Raw genomic sequence first — 12,851 nt, 5'->3', positions numbered from 1 at the left:
TAATAGTGTGTAATAGTGTAATAGTGTGTAATAGTGTAATAGTGTAATAGTGTGTAATAGTGTAATAGTGTAATAGTGTAATAGTGTGTAATAGTGTAATAGTGTAATAGTGTGTAATAGTGTAATAGTGTGTAATAGTGTGTAATAGTGTGTAATAGTGTAATAGTGTAATAGTGTGTAATAGTGTAATAGTGTGTAATAGTGTGTAATAGTGTAATAGTGTAATAGTGTGTAATAGTGTAATAGTGTAATAGTGTGCAATAGTGTAATAGTGTAATAGTGTGTAATAGTGTAATAGTGTGTAATAGTGTAATAGTGTAATAGTGTGTAATAGTGTAATAGTGTGTAATAGTGTAATAGTGTGTAATAGTGTAATAGTGTAATAGTGTAATAGCGTGTAATAGTGTAATAGTGTAATAGTGTGTAATAGTGTGTAATAGTGTAATAGTGTAATAGTGTAATAGTGTAATAGTGTGTAATAGTGTAATAGTGTGTAATAGTGTAATAGTGTGTAATAGTGTAATAGTGTAATAGTGTAATAGTGTGTAATAGTGTAATAGTGTGTAATAGTGTAATAGTGTAATAGTGTGTAATAGTGTGTAATAGTGTAATAGTGTGTACTAGTGTGTAATAGTGTGTAATAGTGTAATAGTGTAATAGTGTAATAGTGTGTAATAGTGTAATAGTGTGTAATAGTGTAATAGTGTGTAATAGTGTAATAGTGTAATAGTGTGTAATAGTGTAATAGTGTAATAGTGTGTAATAGTGTGTAATAGTGTAATAGTGTGTAATAGTGTAATAGTGTGTAATAGTGTAATAGTGTAATAGTGTGTAATAGTGTAATAGTGTGTAATAGTGTAATAGTGTGTAATAGTGTAATAGTGTAATAGTGTGTAATAGTGTAATAGTGTAATAGTGTAATAGTGTGTAATAGTGTAAAATGTAATAGTGTGTAATAGTGTAATAGTGTAATAGTGTGTAATAGTGTAATAGTGTGTAATAGTGTAATATTGTGTAATAGTGTAATAGTGTGTAATAGTGTGTAATAGTGTAATAGTGTAATAGTGTGTAATAGTGTAATAGTGTGTAATAGTGTGTAATAGTGTAATAGTGTAATAGTGTGTAATAGTGTAATAGTGTCTAATAGTGTAATAGTGTGTAATAGTGTAATAGTGTAATAGTGTAATAGTGTAATAGTGTGTAATAGTGTGTAATAGTGTAATAGTGTGTAATAGTGTAATAGTGTAATAGTGTGTAATAGTGTAATAGTGTGTAATAGTGTAATAGTGTAATAGTGTGTAATAGTGTAATAGTGTAATAGTGTGTAATAGTGTAATAGTGTGTAATAGTGTAATAGTGTAATAGTGTGTAATAGTGTAATAGTGTGTAATAGTGTAATAGTGTAATAGTGTGTAATAGTGTGTAATAGTGTAATAGTGTGTAATAGTGTAATAGTGTAATAGTGTGTAATAGTGTAATAGTGTGTAATAGTGTAATAGTGTAATAGTGTGTAATAGTGTAATAGTGTAATAGTGTGTAATAGTGTAATAGTGTAATAGTGTGTAATAGTGTAATAGTGTAATAGTGTGTAATAGTGTAATAGTGTGTAATAGTGTAATAGTGTAATAGTGTGTAATAGTGTAATAGTGTGTAATAGTGTAATAGTGTAATAGTGTGTAATAGTGTAATAGTGTGTAATAGTGTGTAATAGTGTGTAATAGTGTAATAGTGTGTAATAGTGTAATAGTGTGTAATAGTGTAATAGTGTGTAATAGTGTAATAGTGTAATAGTGTGTAATAGTGTAATAGTGTGTAATAGTGTGTAATAGTGTGTAATAGTGTAATAGTGTGTAATAGTGTAATAGTGTGTAATAGTGTGTAATAGTGTAATAGTGTAATAGTGTGTAATAGTGTAATAGTGTGTAATAGTGTAATAGTGTAATAGTGTGTAATAGTGTGTAATAGTGTAATAGTGTAATAGTGTGTAATAGTGTAATAGTGTGTAATAGTGTAATAGTGTAATAGTGTGTAATAGTGTAATAGTGTGTAATAGTGTAATAGTGTAATAGTGTAATAGTGTAATAGTGTGTAATAGTGTAATAGTGTAATAGTGTGTAATAGTGTAATAGTGTGTAATAGTGTAATAGTGTGTAATAGTGTAATAGTGTGTAATAGTGTAATAGTGTAATAGTGTGTAATAGTGTAATAGTGTGTAATAGTGTGTAATAGTGTGTAATAGTGTAATAGTGTGTAATAGTGTGTAATAGTGTGTAATAGTGTAATAGTGTGTAATAGTGTAATAGTGTGTAATAGTGTAATAGTGTAATAGTGTGTAATAGTGTAATAGTGTGTAATAGTGTAATAGTGTGTAATAGTGTGTAATAGTGTAATAGTGTAATAGTGTGTAATAGTGTAATAGTGTGTAATAGTGTAATAGTGTAATAGTGTGTAATAGTGTAATAGTGTGTAATAGTGTAATAGTGTAATAGTGTGTAATAGTGTAATAGTGTAATAGTGTGTAATAGTGTGTAATAGTGTAATAGTGTGTAATAGTGTAATAGTGTGTAATAGTGTAATAGTGTAATAGTGTGTAATAGTGTGTAATAGTGTAATAGTGTAATAGTGTGTAATAGTGTAATAGTGTGTAATAGTGTAATAGTGTGTAATAGTGTAATAGTGTGTAATAGTGTAATAGTGTAATAGTGTAATAGTGTAATAGTGTAATAGTGTGTAATAGTGTAATAGTGTAATAGTGTGTAATAGTGTAATAGTGTGTAATAGTGTAATAGTGTGTAATAGTGTAATAGTGTGTAATAGTGTAATAGTGTAATAGTGTGTAATAGTGTAATAGTGTGTAATAGTGTGTAATAGTGTGTAATAGTGTAATAGTGTGTAATAGTGTGTAATAGTGTGTAATAGTGTAATAGTGTAATAGTGTAATAGTGTAATAGTGTGTAATAGTGTAATAGTGTGTAATAGTGTAATAGTGTGTAATAGTGTAATAGTGTACTAGTGTGTAATAGTGTAATAGTGTGTAATAGTGTGTAATAGTGTAATAGTGTAATAGTGTAATAGTGTAATAGTGTGTAATAGTGTAATAGTGTGTAATAGTGTAATAGTGTGTAATAGTGTAATAGTGTAATAGTGTAATAGTGTGTAATAGTGTAATAGTGTGTAATAGTGTAATAGTGTAATAGTGTGTAATAGTGTGTAATAGTGTAATAGTGTGTACTAGTGTGTAATAGTGTGTAATAGTGTAATAGTGTAATAGTGTAATAGTGTGTAATAGTGTAATAGTGTGTAATAGTGTAATAGTGTGTAATAGTGTAATAGTGTAATAGTGTGTAATAGTGTAATAGTGTAATAGTGTGTAATAGTGTGTAATAGTGTAATAGTGTGTAATAGTGTAATAGTGTGTAATAGTGTAATAGTGTAATAGTGTGTAATAGTGTAATAGTGTGTAATAGTGTAATAGTGTGTAATAGTGTAATAGTGTAATAGTGTGTAATAGTGTAATAGTGTAATAGTGTAATAGTGTGTAATAGTGTAAAATGTAATAGTGTGTAATAGTGTAATAGTGTAATAGTGTGTAATAGTGTAATAGTGTGTAATAGTGTAATATTGTGTAATAGTGTAATAGTGTGTAATAGTGTGTAATAGTGTAATAGTGTAATAGTGTGTAATAGTGTAATAGTGTGTAATAGTGTGTAATAGTGTAATAGTGTAATAGTGTGTAATAGTGTAATAGTGTCTAATAGTGTAATAGTGTGTAATAGTGTAATAGTGTAATAGTGTAATAGTGTAATAGTGTGTAATAGTGTGTAATAGTGTAATAGTGTGTAATAGTGTAATAGTGTAATAGTGTGTAATAGTGTAATAGTGTGTAATAGTGTAATAGTGTGTAATAGTGTAATAGTGTAATAGTGTGTAATAGTGTAATAGTGTGTAATAGTGTAATAGTGTAATAGTGTGTAATAGTGTAATAGTGTGTAATAGTGTAATAGTGTAATAGTGTGTAATAGTGTGTAATAGTGTAATAGTGTGTAATAGTGTAATAGTGTAATAGTGTGTAATAGTGTAATAGTGTGTAATAGTGTAATAGTGTAATAGTGTGTAATAGTGTAATAGTGTAATAGTGTGTAATAGTGTAATAGTGTAATAGTGTGTAATAGTGTAATAGTGTAATAGTGTGTAATAGTGTAATAGTGTGTAATAGTGTAATAGTGTAATAGTGTGTAATAGTGTAATAGTGTGTAATAGTGTAATAGTGTAATAGTGTGTAATAGTGTAATAGTGTGTAATAGTGTGTAATAGTGTGTAATAGTGTAATAGTGTGTAATAGTGTAATAGTGTGTAATAGTGTAATAGTGTGTAATAGTGTAATAGTGTGTAATAGTGTAATAGTGTAATAGTGTGTAATAGTGTAATAGTGTGTAATAGTGTGTAATAGTGTGTAATAGTGTAATAGTGTGTAATAGTGTAATAGTGTGTAATAGTGTGTAATAGTGTAATAGTGTGTAATAGTGTAATAGTGTGTAATAGTGTAATAGTGTAATAGTGTGTAATAGTGTGTAATAGTGTAATAGTGTAATAGTGTGTAATAGTGTAATAGTGTGTAATAGTGTAATAGTGTAATAGTGTGTAATAGTGTAATAGTGTGTAATAGTGTAATAGTGTAATAGTGTAATAGTGTAATAGTGTAATAGTGTAATAGTGTGTAATAGTGTAATAGTGTGTAATAGTGTAATAGTGTGTAATAGTGTAATAGTGTAATAGTGTAATAGTGTAATAGTGTGTAATAGTGTAATAGTGTGTAATAGTGTGTAATAGTGTGTAATAGTGTAATAGTGTGTAATAGTGTGTAATAGTGTAATAGTGTGTAATAGTGTAATAGTGTGTAATAGTGTAATAGTGTAATAGTGTGTAATAGTGTAATAGTGTGTAATAGTGTAATAGTGTGTAATAGTGTGTAATAGTGTAATAGTGTAATAGTGTGTAATAGTGTAATAGTGTGTAATAGTGTAATAGTGTAATAGTGTGTAATAGTGTAATAGTGTGTAATAGTGTAATAGTGTAATAGTGTGTAATAGTGTAATAGTGTAATAGTGTGTAATAGTGTGTAATAGTGTAATAGTGTGTAATAGTGTAATAGTGTGTAATAGTGTAATAGTGTAATAGTGTGTAATAGTGTGTAATAGTGTAATAGTGTAATAGTGTGTAATAGTGTAATAGTGTGTAATAGTGTAATAGTGTGTAATAGTGTAATAGTGTAATAGTGTAATAGTGTAATAGTGTGTAATAGTGTAATAGTGTGTAATAGTGTAATAGTGTGTAATAGTGTAATAGTGTACTAGTGTGTAATAGTGTAATAGTGTGTAATAGTGTGTAATAGCTGTAATAGTGTAATAGTGTAATAGTGTAATAGTGTGTAATAGTGTAATAGTGTGTAATAGTGTAATAGTGTGTAATAGTGTAATAGTGTAATAGTGTAATAGTGTGTAATAGTGTAATAGTGTGTAATAGTGTAATAGTGTAATAGTGTGTAATAGTGTGTAATAGTGTAATAGTGTGTACTAGTGTGTAATAGTGTGTAATAGTGTAATAGTGTAATAGTGTAATAGTGTGTAATAGTGTAATAGTGTGTAATAGTGTAATAGTGTGTAATAGTGTAATAGTGTAATAGTGTGTAATAGTGTAATAGTGTAATAGTGTGTAATAGTGTGTAATAGTGTAATAGTGTGTATAGTGTAATAGTGTGTAATAGTGTAATAGTGTAATAGTGTGTAATAGTGTAATAGTGTGTAATAGTGTAATAGTGTGTAATAGTGTAATAGTGTAATAGTGTGTAATAGTGTAATAGTGTAATAGTGTAATAGTGTGTAATAGTGTAAAATGTAATAGTGTGTAATAGTGTAATAGTGTAATAGTGTGTAATAGTGTAATAGTGTGTAATAGTGTAATATTGTGTAATAGTGTAATAGTGTGTAATAGTGTGTAATAGTGTAATAGTGTAATAGTGTGTAATAGTGTAATAGTGTGTAATAGTGTGTAATAGTGTAATAGTGTAATAGTGTGTAATAGTGTAATAGTGTCTAATAGTGTAATAGTGTGTAATAGTGTAATAGTGTAATAGTGTAATAGTGTAATAGTGTGTAATAGTGTGTAATAGTGTAATAGTGTGTAATAGTGTAATAGTGTAATAGTGTGTAATAGTGTAATAGTGTGTAATAGTGTAATAGTGTGTAATAGTGTAATAGTGTAATAGTGTGTAATAGTGTAATAGTGTGTAATAGTGTAATAGTGTAATAGTGTGTAATAGTGTAATAGTGTGTAATAGTGTAATAGTGTAATAGTGTGTAATAGTGTGTAATAGTGTAATAGTGTGTAATAGTGTAATAGTGTAATAGTGTGTAATAGTGTAATAGTGTGTAATAGTGTAATAGTGTAATAGTGTGTAATAGTGTAATAGTGTAATAGTGTGTAATAGTGTAATAGTGTAATAGTGTGTAATAGTGTAATAGTGTAATAGTGTGTAATAGTGTAATAGTGTGTAATAGTGTAATAGTGTAATAGTGTGTAATAGTGTAATAGTGTGTAATAGTGTAATAGTGTAATAGTGTGTAATAGTGTAATAGTGTGTAATAGTGTGTAATAGTGTGTAATAGTGTAATAGTGTGTAATAGTGTAATAGTGTGTAATAGTGTAATAGTGTGTAATAGTGTAATAGTGTGTAATAGTGTAATAGTGTAATAGTGTGTAATAGTGTAATAGTGTGTAATAGTGTGTAATAGTGTGTAATAGTGTAATAGTGTGTAATAGTGTAATAGTGTGTAATAGTGTGTAATAGTGTAATAGTGTGTAATAGTGTAATAGTGTGTAATAGTGTAATAGTGGTAATAGTGTGTAATAGTGTGTAATAGTGTAATAGTGTAATAGTGTGTAATAGTGTAATAGTGTGTAATAGTGTAATAGTGTAATAGTGTGTAATAGTGTAATAGTGTGTAATAGTGTAATAGTGTAATAGTGTAATAGTGTAATAGTGTGTAATAGTGTAATAGTGTGTAATAGTGTGTAATAGTGTGTAATAGTGTAATAGTGTGTAATAGTGTAATAGTGTGTAATAGTGTGTAATAGTGTAATAGTGTAATAGTGTGTAATAGTGTAATAGTGTGTAATAGTGTAATAGTGTAATAGTGTGTAATAGTGTGTAATAGTGTAATAGTGTAATAGTGTGTAATAGTGTAATAGTGTGTAATAGTGTAATAGTGTTAATAGTGTGTAATAGTGTAATAGTGTGTAATAGTGTAATAGTGTAATAGTGTAATAGTGTAATAGTGTGTAATAGTGTAATAGTGTAATAGTGTGTAATAGTGTAATAGTGTGTAATAGTGTAATAGTGTGTAATAGTGTAATAGTGTGTAATAGTGTAATAGTGTAATAGTGTGTAATAGTGTAATAGTGTGTAATAGTGTGTAATAGTGTGTAATAGTGTAATAGTGTGTAATAGTGTGTAATAGTGTGTAATAGTGTAATAGTGTGTAATAGTGTAATAGTGTGTAATAGTGTAATAGTGTAATAGTGTGTAATAGTGTAATAGTGTGTAATAGTGTATAGTGTGTAATAGTGTGTAATAGTGTAATAGTGTAATAGTGTGTAATAGTGTAATAGTGTGTAATAGTGTAATAGTGTAATAGTGTGTAATAGTGTAATAGTGTGTAATAGTGTAATAGTGTAATAGTGTGTAATAGTGTAATAGTGTAATAGTGTGTAATAGTGTGTAATAGTGTAATAGTGTGTAATAGTGTAATAGTGTGTAATAGTGTAATAGTGTAATAGTGTGTAATAGTGTGTAATAGTGTAATAGTGTAATAGTGTGTAATAGTGTAATAGTGTGTAATAGTGTAATAGTGTGTAATAGTGTAATAGTGTGTAATAGTGTAATAGTGTAATAGTGTAATAGTGTAATAGTGTAATAGTGTGTAATAGTGTAATAGTGTAATAGTGTGTAATAGTGTAATAGTGTGTAATAGTGTAATAGTGTGTAATAGTGTAATAGTGTGTAATAGTGTAATAGTGTAATAGTGTGTAATAGTGTAATAGTGTGTAATAGTGTGTAATAGTGTGTAATAGTGTAATAGTGTGTAATAGTGTGTAATAGTGTGTAATAGTGTAATAGTGTAATAGTGTAATAGTGTAATAGTGTGTAATAGTGTAATAGTGTGTAATAGTGTAATAGTGTGTAATAGTGTAATAGTGTACTAGTGTGTAATAGTGTAATAGTGTGTAATAGTGTGTAATAGTGTAATAGTGTAATAGTGTAATAGTGTAATAGTGTGTAATAGTGTAATAGTGTGTAATAGTGTAATAGTGTGTAATAGTGTAATAGTGTAATAGTGTAATAGTGTGTAATAGTGTAATAGTGTGTAATAGTGTAATAGTGTAATAGTGTAAGTAATAGTGTGTAATAGTGTAATAGTGTGTAATAGTGTGTAATAGTGTGTAATAGTGTAATAGTGTATAGTGTAATAGTGTGTAATAGTGTAATAGTGTGTAATAGTGTAATAGTGTGTAATAGTGTAATAGTGTAATAGTGTGTAATAGTGTAATAGTGTAATAGTGTGTAATAGTGTGTAATAGTGTAATAGTGTGTAATAGTGTAATAGTGTGTAATAGTGTAATAGTGTAATAGTGTGTAATAGTGTAATAGTGTGTAATAGTGTAATAGTGTAATAGTGTAATAGTGTAATAGTGTGTAATAGTGTAATAGTGTGTAATAGTGTAATAGTGTGTAATAGTGTAATGTAATAGTGTGTAATAGTGTAATAGTGTAATAGTGTGTAATAGTGTAATAGTGTGTAATAGTGTAATAGTGTGTAATAGTGTAATAGTGTGTAATAGTGTGTAATAGTGTAATAGTGTAATAGTGTGTAATAGTGTAATAGTGTGTAATAGTGTGTAATAGTGTAATAGTGTAATAGTGTGTAATAGTGTAATAGTGTAATAGTGTAATAGTGTGTAATAGTGTAATAGTGTAATAGTGTAATAGTGTAATAGTGTGTAATAGTGTAATAGTGTAATAGTGTGTAATAGTGTAATAGTGTAATAGTGTAATAGTGTAATAGTGTGTAATAGTGTAATAGTGTGTAATAGTGTAATAGTGTAATAGTGTGTAATAGTGTAATAGTGTGTAATAGTGTAATAGTGTAATAGTGTGTAATAGTGTAATAGTGTGTAATAGTGTAATAGTGTAATAGTGTGTAATAGTGTGTAATAGTGTAATAGTGTGTAATAGTGTAATAGTGTAATAGTGTGTAATAGTGTAATAGTGTGTAATAGTGTAATAGTGTAATAGTGTGTAATAGTGTAATAGTGTAATAGTGTGTAATAGTGTAATAGTGTAATAGTGTGTAATAGTGTAATAGTGTAATAGTGTGTAATAGTGTAATAGTGTGTAATAGTGTAATAGTGTAATAGTGTGTAATAGTGTAATAGTGTGTAATAGTGTAATAGTGTAATAGTGTGTAATAGTGTAATAGTGTGTAATAGTGTGTAATAGTGTGTAATAGTGTAATAGTGTGTAATAGTGTAATAGTGTGTAATAGTGTAATAGTGTGTAATAGTGTAATAGTGTGTAATAGTGTAATAGTGTAATAGTGTGTAATAGTGTAATAGTGTGTAATAGTGTGTAATAGTGTGTAATAGTGTAATAGTGTGTAATAGTGTAATAGTGTGTAATAGTGTGTAATAGTGTAATAGTGTGTAATAGTGTAATAGTGTGTAATAGTGTAATAGTGTAATAGTGTGTAATAGTGTGTAATAGTGTAATAGTGTAATAGTGTGTAATAGTGTAATAGTGTGTAATAGTGTAATAGTGTAATAGTGTGTAATAGTGTAATAGTGTGTAATAGTGTAATAGTGTAATAGTGTAATAGTGTAATAGTGTAATAGTGTAATAGTGTGTAATAGTGTAATAGTGTGTAATAGTGTAATAGTGTGTAATAGTGTAATAGTGTGTAATAGGTGTAATAGTGTAATAGTGTGTAATAGTGTAATAGTGTGTAATAGTGTGTAATAGTGTGTAATAGTGTAATAGTGTGTAATAGTGTGTAATAGTGTAATAGTGTGTAATAGTGTAATAGTGTGTAATAGTGTAATAGTGTAATAGTGTGTAATAGTGTAATAGTGTGTAATAGTGTAATAGTGTGTAATAGTGTGTAATAGTGTAATAGTGTAATAGTGTGTAATAGTGTAATAGTGTGTAATAGTGTAATAGTGTAATAGTGTGTAATAGTGTAATAGTGTGTAATAGTGTAATAGTGTAATAGTGTGTAATAGTGTAATAGTGTAATAGTGTGTAATAGTGTGTAATAGTGTAATAGTGTGTAATAGTGTAATAGTGTGTAATAGTGTAATAGTGTAATAGTGTGTAATAGTGTGTAATAGTGTAATAGTGTAATAGTGTGTAATAGTGTAATAGTGTGTAATAGTGTAATAGTGTGTAATAGTGTAATAGTGTAATAGTGTAATAGTGTAATAGTGTGTAATAGTGTAATAGTGTGTAATAGTGTAATAGTGTGTAATAGTGTAATAGTGTACTAGTGTGTAATAGTGTAATAGTGTGTAATAGTGTGTAATAGTGTAATAGTGTAATAGTGTAATAGTGTAATAGTGTGTAATAGTGTAATAGTGTGTAATAGTGTAATAGTGTGTAATAGTGTAATAGTGTAATAGTGTAATAGTGTGTAATAGTGTAATAGTGTGTAATAGTGTAATAGTGTAATAGTGTGTAATAGTGTGTAATAGTGTAATAGTGTGTACTAGTGTGTAATAGTGTGTAATAGTGTAATAGTGTAATAGTGTAATAGTGTGTAATAGTGTAATAGTGTGTAATAGTGTAATAGTGTGTAATAGTGTAATAGTGTAATAGTGTGTAATAGTGTAATAGTGTAATAGTGTGTAATAGTGTGTAATAGTGTAATAGTGTGTAATAGTGTAATAGTGTGTAATAGTGTAATAGTGTAATAGTGTGTAATAGTGTAATAGTGTGTAATAGTGTAATAGTGTGTAATAGTGTAATAGTGTAATAGTGTGTAATAGTGTAATAGTGTAATAGTGTAATAGTGTGTAATAGTGTAAAATGTAATAGTGTGTAATAGTGTAATAGTGTAATAGTGTGTAATAGTGTAATAGTGTGTAATAGTGTAATATTGTGTAATAGTGTAATAGTGTGTAATAGTGTGTAATAGTGTAATAGTGTAATAGTGTGTAATAGTGTAATAGTGTGTAATAGTGTGTAATAGTGTAATAGTGTAATAGTGTGTAATAGTGTAATAGTGTCTAATAGTGTAATAGTGTGTAATAGTGTAATAGTGTAATAGTGTAATAGTGTAATAGTGTGTAATAGTGTGTAATAGTGTAATAGTGTGTAATAGTGTAATAGTGTAATAGTGTGTAATAGTGTAATAGTGTGTAATAGTGTAATAGTGTGTAATAGTGTAATAGTGTAATAGTGTGTAATAGTGTAATAGTGTGTAATAGTGTAATAGTGTAATAGTGTGTAATAGTGTAATAGTGTGTAATAGTGTAATAGTGTAATAGTGTGTAATAGTGTGTAATAGTGTAATAGTGTGTAATAGTGTAATAGTGTAATAGTGTGTAATAGTGTAATAGTGTGTAATAGTGTAATAGTGTAATAGTGTGTAATAGTGTAATAGTGTAATAGTGTGTAATAGTGTAATAGTGTAATAGTGTGTAATAGTGTAATAGTGTAATAGTGTGTAATAGTGTAATAGTGTGTAATAGTGTAATAGTGTAATAGTGTGTAATAGTGTAATAGTGTGTAATAGTGTAATAGTGTAATAGTGTGTAATAGTGTAATAGTGTGTAATAGTGTGTAATAGTGTGTAATAGTGTAATAGTGTGTAATAGTGTAATAGTGTGTAATAGTGTAATAGTGTGTAATAGTGTAATAGTGTGTAATAGTGTAATAGTGTAATAGTGTGTAATAGTGTAATAGTGTGTAATAGTGTGTAATAGTGTGTAATAGTGTAATAGTGTGTAATAGTGTAATAGTGTGTAATAGTGTGTAATAGTGTAATAGTGTGTAATAGTGTAATAGTGTGTAATAGTGTAATAGTGTAATAGTGTGTAATAGTGTGTAATAGTGTAATAGTGTAATAGTGTGTAATAGTGTAATAGTGTGTAATAGTGTAATAGTGTAATAGTGTGTAATAGTGTAATAGTGTGTAATAGTGTAATAGTGTAATAGTGTAATAGTGTAATAGTGTAATAGTGTAATAGTGTGTAATAGTGTAATAGTGTGTAATAGTGTAATAGTGTGTAATAGTGTAATAGTGTGTAATAGTGTAATAGTGTAATAGTGTGTAATAGTGTAATAGTGTGTAATAGTGTGTAATAGTGTGTAATAGTGTAATAGTGTGTAATAGTGTGTAATAGTGTAATAGTGTGTAATAGTGTAATAGTGTGTAATAGTGTAATAGTGTAATAGTGTGTAATAGTGTAATAGTGTGTAATAGTGTAATAGTGTGTAATAGTGTGTAATAGTGTAATAGTGTAATAGTGTGTAATAGTGTAATAGTGTGTAATAGTGTAATAGTGTAATAGTGTGTAATAGTGTAATAGTGTGTAATAGTGTAATAGTGTAATAGTGTGTAATAGTGTAATAGTGTAATAGTGTGTAATAGTGTGTAATAGTGTAATAGTGTGTAATAGTGTAATAGTGTGTAATAGTGTAATAGTGTAATAGTGTGTAATAGTGTGTAATAGTGTAATAGTGTAATAGTGTGTAATAGTGTAATAGTGTGTAATAGTGTAATAGTGTGTAATAGTGT

This window comes from Notolepis coatsorum, assembly GCF_963971535.1.
Source record: "Notolepis coatsorum genome assembly, chromosome: 13".
NCBI classification, from domain to species: domain Eukaryota; kingdom Metazoa; phylum Chordata; class Actinopteri; order Aulopiformes; family Paralepididae; genus Notolepis; species Notolepis coatsorum.
The sequence above is the reverse complement of the archived record's forward strand: the minus strand, read 5'-3'. Positions refer to the sequence as shown.